Below are 14,771 nucleotides of genomic sequence, written 5' to 3'. Positions count from 1 at the left end.
ATATCTGCTTTGTACCTTTTCTCTCATGTCAAATCATCAGACAAACGTGTGACATCAACCAGTCGCCTATTCTTCCATTCTCTATTTATTTGGACTCAGCAACACATCCCCTCAAAAGAACAAATGGAGACACACCTGTCGACACATTAGGCGTTGTTCTGTATGCCCACAACATATTTTCAACCATGGAATTACCAGGCGGTAACAGAACTTCGAGAAGCACCAGCATCTTGCTATTGAAACTGTAGTGTTCATATTATGTACTGTCACACATTAGTATAGAATGTTATTGGTCTTCTTGGATTTTATGTTCCATGGCTGGCGGTTTGGGTATCTCTGGTGGGAAACGTCTGAGAGTGGTTGTGTAAGCTGTCTTCTCTACATCTAATAAACTTATCCTGGAATCAACAATCTACCTATTTGTGTTACTTCATATTGGCGACGAGCGGGAGTCAAGGAGAAGACAACATTCACTTTTGGAGACTATTTTAAGGTACTTTGTTTTAATATATTGTACATGTACGGCGGCTGTTCGTAAGAGATGTGCTTATGATTGCACCAGCGGCTGTTGTAACCCTCATTCAAGTGCCATCGCATGTAGCAGTACGTTAGCGGAAAGAAAGGTGTGAACGTGAATCTATTTTGGAAAGAGTGGCTGTGTTTGGAAAGTCGCGCTCTGATAGCGCCTGCGGCAGTTTTCTGTGTGGTCTACGTACCAGTGACGAACATTTAAAAAGAAAAAAGAGACGCGCTCTGATCGCATATTTTTATAACGCATTACTTGTGTATTCGATACTCTCATATTCTTTGCTATAACCACTAAGACCTAAAAGAAAACAATTACCAATGTCTGAACTCGGTAATCCAACGTTCGGAGCTTTCCTTTCTTCCATCTTCACAAGAGGATCATGGGATTCGGAGTACCACACTGAATGCTGGGAGCGTGATGATGTCACACGCGCCAGGCGGCCATCTTAAGTGTTTATTATTGTGAAATTTCACGGTGACATCGGTTTTTTTTGGGGATCGTTTTCGTTCGTTTTACTTGTCATGTCAAAACATTGCAGGATGCGAATTTTACTTCGGTGATTCGCGCACCTTTCAAGTAAGGAAGATAAATAACAATAATAAGCCAAGTTATGTATAGTATATTTGGTGTTTCTTTTTATTCAAAGTCATTGGTGAATAATCTACATCTGTGCTTTATACACCATTTAGAAAGAATATTGTGAGGAAAGTCCTGGGCATTTTAATACAGGTGAACACTAAACTACATAGTTGGTTCTGGTATTACCTTACATTTACTTTTTCTTATTGCTACAATGTCAAATATTTCGGCACCCCCACATTTTTTGCCTTCTGCTGGTGAACCTAAGATGGAATGGGATTTATGGTATCCCATGTTTCTAGCCAATGTGGAAGTGTTAGAGGAGGATGGTTGCTCTCCTAAAAGGAAACTAGGTCTACTGAGACATTGTTTAGGTGGTCAAGGCATTAAAGAATTTGATAATTTGCCTCCTCTTGAAAGCACAGAAGGAGTAAATGTTTTTGAAGTCGCTGTCAAAAAAATGAGTATAAGATTTGGAAAGAAAATAAATATAGTAATGGAGAGATTCAAATTTTATTCTCGTGCCCAGAGAGAAGATGAGTCTATTGAAAACTATGTATCTTGTGGAAATATGGATTTTTATGGTCAGTTATGTCCCCTATCTTGGACCCCAACGGTTTCATGTATAAATCACAAGTACATGTATGTTTCCTCCAGTTCCAGTTATGAAGACGCAAACACATGTGCGTCCACCGCCAACATGCCCTCTTTCAGATCCGCCATGAACGGGTCGGATATTCCATTCCTAAGTATGAAAGGCCACCGGCTTTATATGGTTCATTTATCCCATTTTACAGTCCAGGCGAGTAGGCCCTGATTCTGCCATCAAGCCTTTTCTTGCCTTCTGCCTCTGAAAGCTCCAGTCTGAGCTCGCATCTGTATCCATGAACTTTGTCCTACTCCCTGCGCGGCTAACAGTGCCTGACTCGACCTGTCTGCTTGCCAAGAACCGTATTTCACCTTCGAGATTATCTGCTCCGCTCCCCATCCAATGCATTCCTGTCTAGTAGTTTAAGTAAACATTCTTCCAGCTACCGAGCAAAAGGCACCGGCTCCTCTGTCTTTATGCAAGTAATTCATAGTCCTGTTACTATGGAAGATTTCTGCCCTCGCATCTAGTGTAGACACTTAGACGCTTGTACACGCACACACAGTCAGTATAGAATAGATTTTGTTCGAAAGACCTTTCTTTTTGGATAACATAGTTCTTTAAACATAGGATGTTAGATATGATTTGGGATTAGGTTGACTTGACCCCCCAGACTTCTGTCTCCACATGTAGAGCTAAATGTCAAGTCCCCTTCACCCCCTAGTTGCACGTCAATCACACGTCATGCTGCTGCGCGCGCATTTCTGCCAAGTATTTCTGCTGACATTGCGAAATTCTTTCATGAAACCACCCATTTATGACATCATACCTGATGACGTTCTTTAGTTACGCCCAGTTACACCCACTTTAGTTACGCATGTATGTTTTATCTTTGTTATCAATTGTTACGCCTCCTGCATCTGTTTCACTGTAATGCCTATTGTATAAAAATGATTACTTGTCAATAAAGTAGAGTCCTTCACTTCCTGAACCTTCGTGGTGATGGAATATGGAGTCCATCAATTCGAATTGATTTTGGAATAAAGCCCGTTCCGAACCTCTAATACCACGGATTCTGCCTCTTATTTTACTGAGCTATTATTATTAATTTTCCGTATCAAATTAAGTTCCAGTAATTAAATTATTTACCACATATATGGCGCCCGAACAGGGACACTTTCTCATCTCACGCGCCGGAGGTGCGTTGCAGGCCCGGTCTCCTGTCACAGCTGGACGGACAACAACGCGTACCCACAGGATTTCCTGTATCTCCCTCCTGCCGAGCGGGGGTAACTGAGGCTGCGATCAACACCCAGACGAGGCGGTGAGAAGTGCGAAGTATCCCAACCAGAGCCTAGCTGAGAGAGCAAGATCCGAGGTATACAGAGGCCCACCAGTTTCCGAAGTTTCCGAAGTTTCGAGTCGAGTCCAGTCCGGTTCAAGTCCAGTTCAGTTCAGTTCCGAGGCCTTCCGTTCCGAGCTACCCGGTGAGTACCATTGTCGGGGAGGCGTTCTGACGTGCACATAGTTTGTGCCGGTCAAGACGGGTTTGGGTACACAAATCCGGTCTGCACTGTTTCAGCAGTGTATCTGTACTGTTCAGCAGTATATCAAGTATGTCTAGTATATAATTCAGAATTACCTAGTTAGTGCCGAGTATTATGCTTAGTGACTAGTTCCCTAAATGGCCATCATTGGTTGTTCATTCAATGTTAAATGTTAAAATGTTTTAAATACGTTCTGCATATTGTGGTGTGAATGACTGTTCATTATTGTGTCTTGTTGTATTAAACGTGTTCAAAATTAGGTATCAGATCAGTTCTCAATATGCCGCTCTTTTCGAAATTAAGACAGATCAAAACTAGAAAAGGGGTACTCGAAGAAGCTGTTCCCATTCCTCCTAGGGACACTCCAGGGTACTTCATGTATCATAAACATGGCCTAGACGCCATATTATTTCTTGATTTATGGGTAGACTACACCAAGGAATTACCAGAAAGTCAGAGGTGGCCCGCAGCTGGGACCTGGGATGCAGATTGCATCATGAAAATAGAGGAAGAATTATGGAAAAAGAAAGCTAGACAGTCACAGAAAGATGCCATTGAATTATGGCGTAAAGAATCATATAGACGTACAGAAAAAGCGCTCAGACAGGAAGAGAAAAGTAAGGAGAATTCAAATAAAGTCCGAGAAAATATATTAATTGAAGAAGGTACTCGAGTAAAATCAGAACAAATAGACAGACAAAGAAATGCCCTTATGAATGGTATGTATCCTCTTCTGGCCGAAGGATTACCTAAGGCTACTCCAGAGATACCAAAAGACTTGCCACCCCCATTGTTTCCGATAAAAGTACATCCCAAAGGGCATCCCAGAACCGCAGAAGATGTTTTTCTTTCCTCTTATTTAGACGACGCAGCTCCCGAGTATGCTAATGCTGCGCCACATAGACCGCTTGCCGAGGGGGTTCAACGCCAAGACCCCCCTCCGTCTGTACCTCCGCAACAGCAAACTCCGACACAAGTTCCGGCAAGCACATCTGTTTCTACATCTGTATCCACACCTATGGTTGCTATATCACGTTCAACGAATCCTTTCACATCCAGCACCCCAGGTGGTGCTACCGGAGGTACATCAAACATTTTTTCCACGCCACCCAGAGTAAATAAACTTTCCTTTCAAGAATTAGCCCACCAACGTACGCCCAAACTAGTAACTCCCGACACGCTCAAGGAACTTCTAATAGATTATAGATATGACCCGGTGCCCGGAAAAGGGGACGAAATGCTGCTGGCATCATTACGTATCCGACGAGCTGCAATATATTTAGGGAGGCTACCAGGAATGACTACACATTTAGAAAATATATATCACTTTGTCCAGTCAGGACGAGATTCTGAAAGTATTAATAGAGCCTTGAAGTACCAGAAAGTGGAGATACAGGGGGAACTGTTACGTTTCCTCATAAACTGTGTGATCAGAAATCAAGACCGACCAGGGGTAAATCCGGAAGAAATGCAAATTCTTACCACATGGAGTCGGAATATATCAGAGGGGAGACATGATAAACGATCATGTAGAGTAGCTATGTGCCGCAAGATCCGCAAAGAAGTAGAACGAATACACGAAGAAAGATTAGCAGTAGACGAACCTGAACAAACCGAGGAGGAGGAAGAATTAGAACTGCCCACAGGACAGTTAGAAACCATGGCCTATGTAGGTAGAGGAAGATCTTGCAATAATACTAGATGCTTTACTGATCCGATACGTCCGATACGTCCAGATAATAGCAGAAATTTCCAAACTCCTATAATAAATATAAGGTCCCCCGAACATTCGTTCCAAGCCGCTGACAAATTACTCCGAGAACGAAGGGGTTATCATATACTCGATTCTATGGACGAACAAGAATTAGCCAGGTCAGCCGTTCATTGGGTTGATAGTCCCGGAAAATATAGTGATGATACATTAGCACACACGTTTTTGAACCTCACCCCAGATGAACAGCGTTTAGCTGGTATCTATATGATTCAACAACTCCTTATATTATATAAAAGCCAACACTCCGATCCTGGTCCCTTACCTGATATGTTGACTGAATTACTCACGAATAAATGGAGAGGTTCAGGTACTGAGTTAATTAGAGAAATCCTAGAATCCAGAAAACAGTACATTCTTTTTGTATGTCCCGAACATGTCTCACTGCCCATCAAGGAAAGAACGACGTATTATATGGATAGACAGAATCCCTTACGCGAAGTCCACCCGATAAAAGGTGAGGACAATCAGTTTAAACGTGTGTTTGTATACACACCCATATCCAAAATAGAACTATTAAAAATGAAGAAAGTGGTACCCAGTCATGACAAAGACCCAGCGGGTTTCCACCGTGAAATTAAAGACATGTTGCTCATGGGAGAGTATACCTATCCCGACATTATGACAATATTGAAGGTATTAATGCCTGCGGGCATTTACGAAAAACTCAAGGAAAAGGATTGGGAGGTGGGAGACCAAAAGATAGATTGGACAGCATTAGAAAACGAAGAAAAAGCTCGAGGTCCAGGTTCAGGGCTTGGGGAAAAGACCAAAACACTACCAGGTTTACTAGTACAGGTACTGCCACGTTTATTAACTACGAAAAAGGAAGACTGGGGTGCAATATCAGCCTGTAAACAAAAACCAGATGAAGACACTAGTGATTTCTATTCCCGATTCGAAAAATGTTTTGGTATAAATAGTGGAATAAAAGCAAGTAGCGAATCGTATCCACATCTGTTTGTGACAAAATTAGTTGAAAATTCCTTGCCCCAAGTTAAGAATAGAGTATTGAAATTCGAGAGTACCTGGCAAGGTAACACTCCGTCACAAATGTTACAAATGCTACAGTACCATCACAATAGAATTAGAGAGGAACAAGAACACGAACAAAGACGCATGAAAGACACGAAAATGAAAATGCTAGTTTCCCAGACAGTTCCAGCTGACGGTCATAAAAAGGGTATAACACAGTCCAGTGTTTCAACAGGTCCTGTAAAAGGGACATGCAACTATTGTAAACAGCCAGGTCATTATGTACACGATTGTCCAGTTTTAAAACATAATATCGCCATAGGTAATACAAAAGAAAGACCACGGCCACTTAGACAGGATCAGAACCAACAAGGAGCTCCGCAGCATGCACAGTCCATGCCAGCTCCACAACAGTCTATGCCTGCTCCACCACCGCAGCCTATTGCTGCCACACAAACAACGACACGACAGATGTACCAGACCGCACAGTATGACTATCCTGATTATCAACGATATTCATGAAACAGCCTAGAGAGGGAAGTTGGCTTACCCCTTATTGAGGTCCCTGTAGATCAAGAAGGACCTTATGTACACAGTGAACTATTAGGCCAAGATAGAAAATTTTTACTTGATACAGGGGCAAGCCGAACAACAATAAAACGTAGTGAAGTTCCAGGGGCACCCCTCTCAGGCTCACAGAATATTTCCCTTAGCTTTTCAGGAAAACCTATCATTAACGAAGTATCACAGCCTCTTCCACTTACGATTGGTCCCTTGACACGAACTACAGATTTATTACTTACTAAATCATGTCCTGAAAACTTGTTAGGTATAAAAACATTGAAAGCCCTAGGAGCTATAATATGTTGTTCTCCGGAAGGAGTAAGATTGTTTTTACGTGATTTCAAAGGGCACTATGTGTCCCGAGACATGGATCACCGATTACAGACTTTACCCACACATTTATGGGCACAAGGCCCTACAGATGTTGGTTGCATGAACATTACCCCATATCGAGTCACACTAAAGGCAGGAGTGGTACTACCACGAATGCGACAATACAAGTTACCCCCAGATGCTGTAGTGGCTTTACTGCAAATCATTGACGAACTTATTACCCAAGGAGTGGTTGTGGAAACCGACTCCAATGTATGTAATTCACCGATAATTCGGATTCTTAAACGAACTGATCCGAAAGCCCCGCCAGTATATCGATTGGTTATTGATCTGCGCGAATTAAATAAATGCATTGTACCACAATACCCCGTAGTCCCAGACATTTCTTCATTACTGACAGCCATTGATTCCGAAGCAACATTCTTTACTGTAATTGATCTCAAGAATGCCTTTTTCAGCGTCCCAATAGATCCGGAAAGCCAATACTTGTTCGGATTTAGTTTAAATGGACGAAGCTTTAAATTCACACGCGCACCTCAAGGATTCACAGAAAGCCCCAGCATCTATAGCCAAGCACTAAAACGAGAACTTGACAGTATCCACATGCCAGTCAACACTGCCCTGCTTCAATATGTCGATGATCTGCTGATCACCGCTAGAAGCGAACCTGAATGTGAAAAAGCCTCACTGACGGTTTTACAATTTTTGGCCGAAAAGGGGCACAAGGTGTCCCCTTCTAAGCTGCAATTCTGTGTCCAGCGAGTTGTTTACCTTGGGCACTCGCTGTCCAAGGAGGGAAGGCAGCTTACACCAGATCGCATCCAGTTAATTGCTAACATGCCAATACCCAAGACACAAAAGGAGGTGCGGGCCTTCATAGGCCTCACTTCATATTGTAGGCAGTGGATCCCGCAGTATGCATTTCTAGCAAAACCACTCATTCAGTTGACAACACAGGAGGCAGCCACATCGACTGTCCTCCCTTGGACTCAGGAACATACACAAGCTTTTGAAAGCCTAAAGAAAGCTTTATGCCAAGCACCTGTTTTAGCAACACCATGTTACAATAAACAGTTTACACTCTTTGTTACAGAACGCGAAGGTACTGCCTTGTCAGTACTCACACAGGAACAAGCAGGATCACACAAACCATGTGCTTATTTTTCTAGTACATTAGATCCCGTAGCTCAGGCTCTGCCTGCGTGCCTGAAATCAGTGGCAGCGACAGCTTTAGCAATACGACAAAGCGATGCCATAGTGTTAGGACACCAATTGACAGTACAAGTACCACATGCAGTAGAGGTTCTCTTGAACCGCACACAAACACAACACTTGACTATAGCAAGACTCACCTGTTACGAGTTAACATTGTTTCAGCCACACATAGAAATCAGACGTTGTAGTACATTGAATCCTGCCACACTGTTACCAGTAAACGGAACAGACCCACTAGCACATGATTGTATTGAAGTTATCACTATCACGACGAAACCTAGACAAGACTTGACAGACGTCCCATTGTCAGATCCAGACCTGATGTTGTATGTGGATGGTTCATGTATGAGAACAAGTACAGGAGAACTAGTGGCCGCGTATGCAGTCACCACAGACACTGAAATCATTGAAACAAATTGCATAAATACCTTGTCAGCTCAAGCAGCAGAGCTTATCGCTCTGACACAAGCCTGTATTCAAGCTACGAATAAAAAAGTCAACATATACACTGATTCACGTTATGCATTCGGAGTTGTACATGACTTCGGCGTGCTGTGGCGAGAGAGAGGTTATTTAACTTCTCACGGTGCTCACATTCAGCACGGACCCCTCATTCATGCCTTATTAGATGCAATACATCTACCCACTGCAATATCAATTATGAAATGTAAAGCTCATACGAAAGTTACTGATATCATTTCCCAAGGCAATGATCTAGCTGACAGAACAGCCAAACAGACTGCTCAAACTCACACCTCTGACATGACAAAGACAATAGTTCCGACACCAACACATTGCATGATGGTTAAGGATCCCGCTCTTGACGTAATTGACATACAGACCCATGCTACACCAGATGAAATAAAGAAATGGACTGAATTAGGAGGGATCCAAACGGATCAAGGATGGATGACGAAGGAAAAATCTGTATGGTTCCTTCCTGATTCAATGATCCAAGTCGTTATTAATACTGTACATAGTCCAGCACACCTAGGAGAAAAAGCTATGCTAGACAGCATTCAACACATTTGGTTCAACAAACATTTACGAGCAGCAGCCAAACAAAAAGTTCGTACCTGTATGATTTGTTGTCAGTTTAACCCAGGTAAAAGCATTCCCGTAGAACAAGGTGGATTTCAGCCTCCTGATCACCCTTTTGAAGTCCTCCAGATGGATTATATCCAGATGGAACGATGTCGAGGATTCAAATATGTTCTCGTAGTTGTCTGTGCTCTTTCCCGTTAGACAGAGGCATACCCGGTTTCAGATTACACTGCCCCGACTACTGCCAAACAGTTGGTTCGAGAATTCTTCCCACGGTACGGTTTACCACGTGTTGTCTACTCAGATAACGGCCAGCCGTTCTCATCCGAACTAATGAAACACGTTTCACTTTTGTTAGGCTATCAGTGGAGATTTCACTGTGTCCGACACCCCGAGGCAGCAGGTCTCGTGGAACGACATAATCAAACTCTGAAAATTAGATTGTCCAAAATATGTAGAGAGAAAGGTGTCGACTGGGTAGTAGCCTTACCAGTTGCACTCTTTTACATGAGAATGGTAGCGCACTCTCGAACAGGGCTATCCCCTTATGAGGTGGTCTTTGGCAGACCACCAAATATGTGGGGGACGCCTATACCACGCAAAATAACTGATGTTGACTGTAATATGCTGACAGATTACTTGGCTTCCTTGATGTCTGCACTACAATCTTGTCGTTCACAGGTAGCTGCAGCCTTTCCCGACAACACCGAGGTGAAACCCCATGACGTAATTCCCGGGGACCTGGTGTTAGTGAGGAACTTTGACCGGAAGTCTCAGCTGGATCCTAGGTGGAAATCGCCCCAACTCGTACTGTTAACCACGAGGACAGCCGTGAAGATCGAAGGTCGCAAAGGCTGGATACATTCAAGTCATATCAAGAAATTTCATGGACTACCGTCCGATGTAAACGACACACCTCGCGTGTCTTCACCGATTGACTCAAAGCTTCCTTTGGTTGAACTGAATGACAAGGAACAATATAAACTAAAACTACGGTCTAACAAGTCAGACAATTTGATTGTTTAAGTCCTCTCCAAGGTGAATCGGTCGAATTTGTCTCTGACATGTATCCCTTAGACCTGAATAGAGAAAGAAACCGAAGGATGAAGTTGAAACAACATGCGTACTGTAAATCACTGCGTAGTCATTGCACAGTGACGTTATTAATTTTGTTTTTCTTAAATCTTTTAATAATCGCTGCAAGTATATTGTTGCACATATATTATCCTATTTCTAAACATATTTACAATGTTACTGCTGAACATTCTTTTAGTGAATTACCCCCGCATGAGTTGTCTTATAGATTTGCGCTGCGCAATAACACTTTTATTAGTATGTTACATCATTCCCATCAGGTTAGCAATGCTACAAATTGTTGGATATGTGGCCGACTCCCTCCCTATCAGAACTATAAGGGAATTCTGCCTCTCTTTCCATATCCGTTCACACACAATGGCTCCTGTGGAGCATGGTTTAGTCTAATTAATTCCCTAGATTCGAATTCCGCAGTTTATCAAGACAACTGGGTATGGGGAAACCTGAACTTAGTTTTGCTTAAAGTCTGCTACCCTAACAAGGAGGGACTTCCCAAAAGAACAGGAACTGATCTAGAAAATGAAGTATATGGATTAGGGAATTTCACGCTTAATCTCATGATCCTGAATGTTGAATCTGAAGCTGCACCAATTTTGCCCGCTATGTCAGTATTTCCAGTTAAAGGTGAATTATGTGTAAGAAAGAATGGTTCCATACATATGGGCCATAGTAGATGCACCACTGTAATAGAATTCAGTGATCAAGGCAAGTCTACATTTAGAGCTTCTCTCCATTCCGACTTCATATGTGGTCAGACTGCATATATACGTTTGCCTCTAGATTGGGATGGTACCTGCTACATCGGATTCCTTTTGCCACCTGTTTTCCTAGCTCCTCCTGATTATCATAGAAATACTCGTTTAGTACACAATAGAGAACGGAGAGATCTCCCAATAGTCGATTACACTGAAACAGCATGGGAAAAATACACAGATTTCAATAAAGGTCTCTTTCCCTATATAGGTACAGTTACCAATAGTAAGCTGATACGTAGATTAACCAGAACCCTTGAAGCAGTAGTGAACGAAACTATTTCCGCCTTAGGCAATTTAACAGAAGAGCAGTCTGCTATGCGGATTGTTGTGCTACAAAATCGTCTTGTCCTTGACGTCATCCTGGCCGATAGGGGCGGAGCTTGTAGGGTCATCGGATCAAGTTGTTGCATTTTCATACCAGAAAATTCGCCATCTGTATATAAAGCCATAACTCGCCTTCATAAGATTGTAAGCCAGATACACCAGAATCCAGGCACCTGGACTTGGTCCGGTTGGTTTTGGAGTGTATTATCTACCTTTGGATGGAGGGTCCTATCCTTCCTAGGTATTGGCTTTCTCATACTATTCAGTTGCTGCTTATGCCTACAATGTGGACCAGCGATTTGTGGTCTGTGTGCCACATCGTGTATTCCACCATCAAGATTTCATTCATCCCGGAAGAAGAAAGAAGAACAAATGATGCTATATGAACAGATCAACGGATTGATGAAGATTGATATCTCTTAAGGGCAAGTAGGGGACAAGGAGGGAATGTGGAAATATGGATTTTTATGGTCAGTTATGTCCCCTATCTTGGACCCCAACGGTTTCATGTATAAATCACAAGTACATGTATGTTTCCTCCAGTTCCAGTTATGAAGACGCAAACACATGTGCGTCCACCGCCAACATGCCCTCTTTCAGATCCGCCATGAACGGGTCGGATATTCCATTCCTAAGTATGAAAGGCCACCGGCTTTATATGGTTCATTTATCCCATTTTACAGTCCAGGCGAGTAGGCCCTGATTCTGCCATCAAGCCTTTTCTTGCCTTCTGCCTCTGAAAGCTCCAGTCTGAGCTCGCATCTGTATCCATGAACTTTGTCCTACTCCCTGCGCGGCTAACAGTGCCTGACTCGACCTGTCTGCTTGCCAAGAACCGTATTTCACCTTCGAGATTATCTGCTCCGCTCCCCATCCAATGCATTCCTGTCTAGTAGTTTAAGTAAACATTCTTCCAGCTACCGAGCAAAAGGCCCGGCTCCTCTGTCTTTATGCAAGTAATTCATAGTCCTGTTACTATGGAAGATTTCTGCCCTCGCATCTAGTGTAGACACTTAGACGCTTGTACACGCACACACAATCAGTATAGAATAGATTTTGTTCGAAAGACCTTTCTTTTTGGATAACATAGTTCTTTAAACATAGGATGTTAGATATGATTTGGGATTAGGTTGACTTGACCCCCCAGACTTCTGTCTCCACATGTAGAGCTAAATGTCAAGTCCCCTTCACCCCCTAGTTGCACGTCAATCACACGTCATGCTGCTGCGCGCGCATTTCTGCCAAGTATTTCTGCTGACATTGCGAAATTCTTTCATGAAACCACCCATTTATGACATCATACCTGATGACGTTCTTTAGTTACGCCCAGTTACACCCACTTCAGTTACGCATGTATGTTTTATCTTTGTTATCAATTGTTACGCCTCCTGCATCTGTTTCACTGTAATGCCTATTGTATAAAAATGATTACTTGTCAATAAAGTAGAGTCCTTCACTTCCTGAACCTTCGTGGTGATGGAATATGGAGTCCATCAATTCGAATTGATTTTGGAATAAAGCCCGTTCCGAACCTCTAATACCACGGATTCTGCCTCTTATTTTACTGAGCTATTATTATTAATTTTCCGTATCAAATTAAGTTCCGGTAATTAAATTATTTACCACAATCTGCTTTACGTTCTCTAGCTGGTTCATGTGCATTCGATACCATTAATTACGAGCAGGTACTCAGAGATCAAATTATGATGAAAACAAAGAGTAAAAAAATACAAGAAAGGTTATGGTTAGGCACTGAATCATCATTAAGTACTGTAGTTAACATTGCTAAAGGTATTGAACAATCTGAAAAGCTTGTCAGTGAGATTAGAGGTCAACCTCAAACTCTTAATGTGAAAGTACAAGACCCCGTAGTAGAAGTATCACTTGTAAAAAATCAATTCACGCCAAAGAAAACGTCTTTCGTTAGTAAGAAAGACTCAGGATTCAAATACAATAAATTTGGTAATCGAAGAAATCCTGTGATCTGTTATAGATGTGGTAGTTTTGACCACGTCGGAAATTACAAAGGATGTCCAGCTGGAATAAAATTTGTATTAAATGCAAGAAAGCAGGTCACTTTGGAAAAATGTGTAGGTCCTTACAAAAAGTTAACTGTGTTACTTGTGAAGAGGATGAAATCTCTACAGAATTTAATGAATTCAATTGTATTTCTTGTGTTTGCGAGAATAATTGTAAAGGTTTTCCATCTGGCTCTATATTGGTCGATGGGAAGGAAGTGACAATGATGATTGATTCTTGTGCCTGGTATTCCATTATTGGCAAGGATGTATTCAAGGAACTATGGGATAATAGAAAATTACTACCCCCTGATATTAGACCTGGCAGCTACTCAGGGCACAAAATTGATTTGGAGGGATTTATTTGGGCAGATTTGGTTTTCAAAGGAAAGAAAATTAAAGGTAAATTGTATGTAGCCACCAAAGGGGTATCCATACTTGGATGGCCTCACCAACAGGAGTTGGGTATAAAGTTGGACCCAAATGTTTCTCCGCCTGTATACAGTGTTTCCACAGACGGTGAGGTATTTGTGGCAAATATAAAAAACATGTTTCCAAGCGTATTTAATGATACGCTTGGAAAATATGTGGATTTCAAACACAAAATTATACTTAAAGATTCTGCTGTTCCTGTGAGGCATAAAGTCCGTAATGTTCCTTTAGCTTATCGCAACAAATTGAAAGACATGCTAGGAGACCTGGTTTCGCAGGACATTATTGAACCAATAGAATCTTCCCCATGGGTTTCTCCAGTGGTTCTTTCCCTCAAAAGCAACGGAGATCTTCGTTTGTGTGTTAACCTCCGCAGTTTGAATAAAGAGATTTGGATCGACAGGCATCCTTTACCTAATATACACGAATTGATTTCAACCTTGTCTGGTGCTCGTGTGTTTTCTACCGTGGATTTAGCAAATGCATACCACCAAATTATGTTACATGAGCAATCTAAATGCTTAACAGCGTTTATTACACCGGAGGCCATGTTTCAATTTTTACGGATGCCATTTGGGTTAGCTAGTGCTGCCTCTGTCTTTCAGAGACTTATGAAAGATGTGTTGGAAGGTTGTCCTGGTGCAATTGCTTTCCAGGATGACATTTTAATTTTTGGGAAAGATTTTGAAGAACATGATTCCAATCTAAAAAAAGTATTGGACAGCATACAGAAGAAAGGCTTAACACTCAAATTCTCAAAATGTAAATTTAGGAAGGTTAGCGTTGAATATCTAGGACATGAAATATCAAGTGAGGGCATCAAACCGAAGTTAGACAATGTAGCTAGTATCTCAAAGGCACCTACAACGAAAGAACAATTATTTTCATTTCTAGGCCTAACTGAATTTTATAGTAAGTTTGTGAAGAATTATTCTTCAAAAGTATTCCCTTTACGTATTTTGTTTAAAAAGAATGCTAAATTTGTCTGGGGTGAGGCGAAA

At 41.9% G+C, this 14,771-nt stretch overlaps 1 protein-coding gene across 2 annotated transcripts in view; it reads right to left on the bottom strand.

The window, feature by feature from the left end:
• The window catches only part of LOC146863617 (carbonic anhydrase 9-like), an 891,039-nt gene that overhangs the window by 300,591 nt on the left and 575,677 nt on the right, over positions 1-14,771 (bottom strand). The gene's annotated exons all lie outside the window — the stretch shown is intronic.

This window comes from Triturus cristatus, chromosome 2_1 (genome assembly GCF_964204655.1).
Source record: "Triturus cristatus chromosome 2_1, aTriCri1.1, whole genome shotgun sequence".
NCBI classification, from domain to species: Eukaryota; Metazoa; Chordata; class Amphibia; order Caudata; family Salamandridae; genus Triturus; species Triturus cristatus.
Note: the sequence above shows the minus strand (reverse complement) of the source record. Positions and strands in the feature narration are given on the sequence as shown.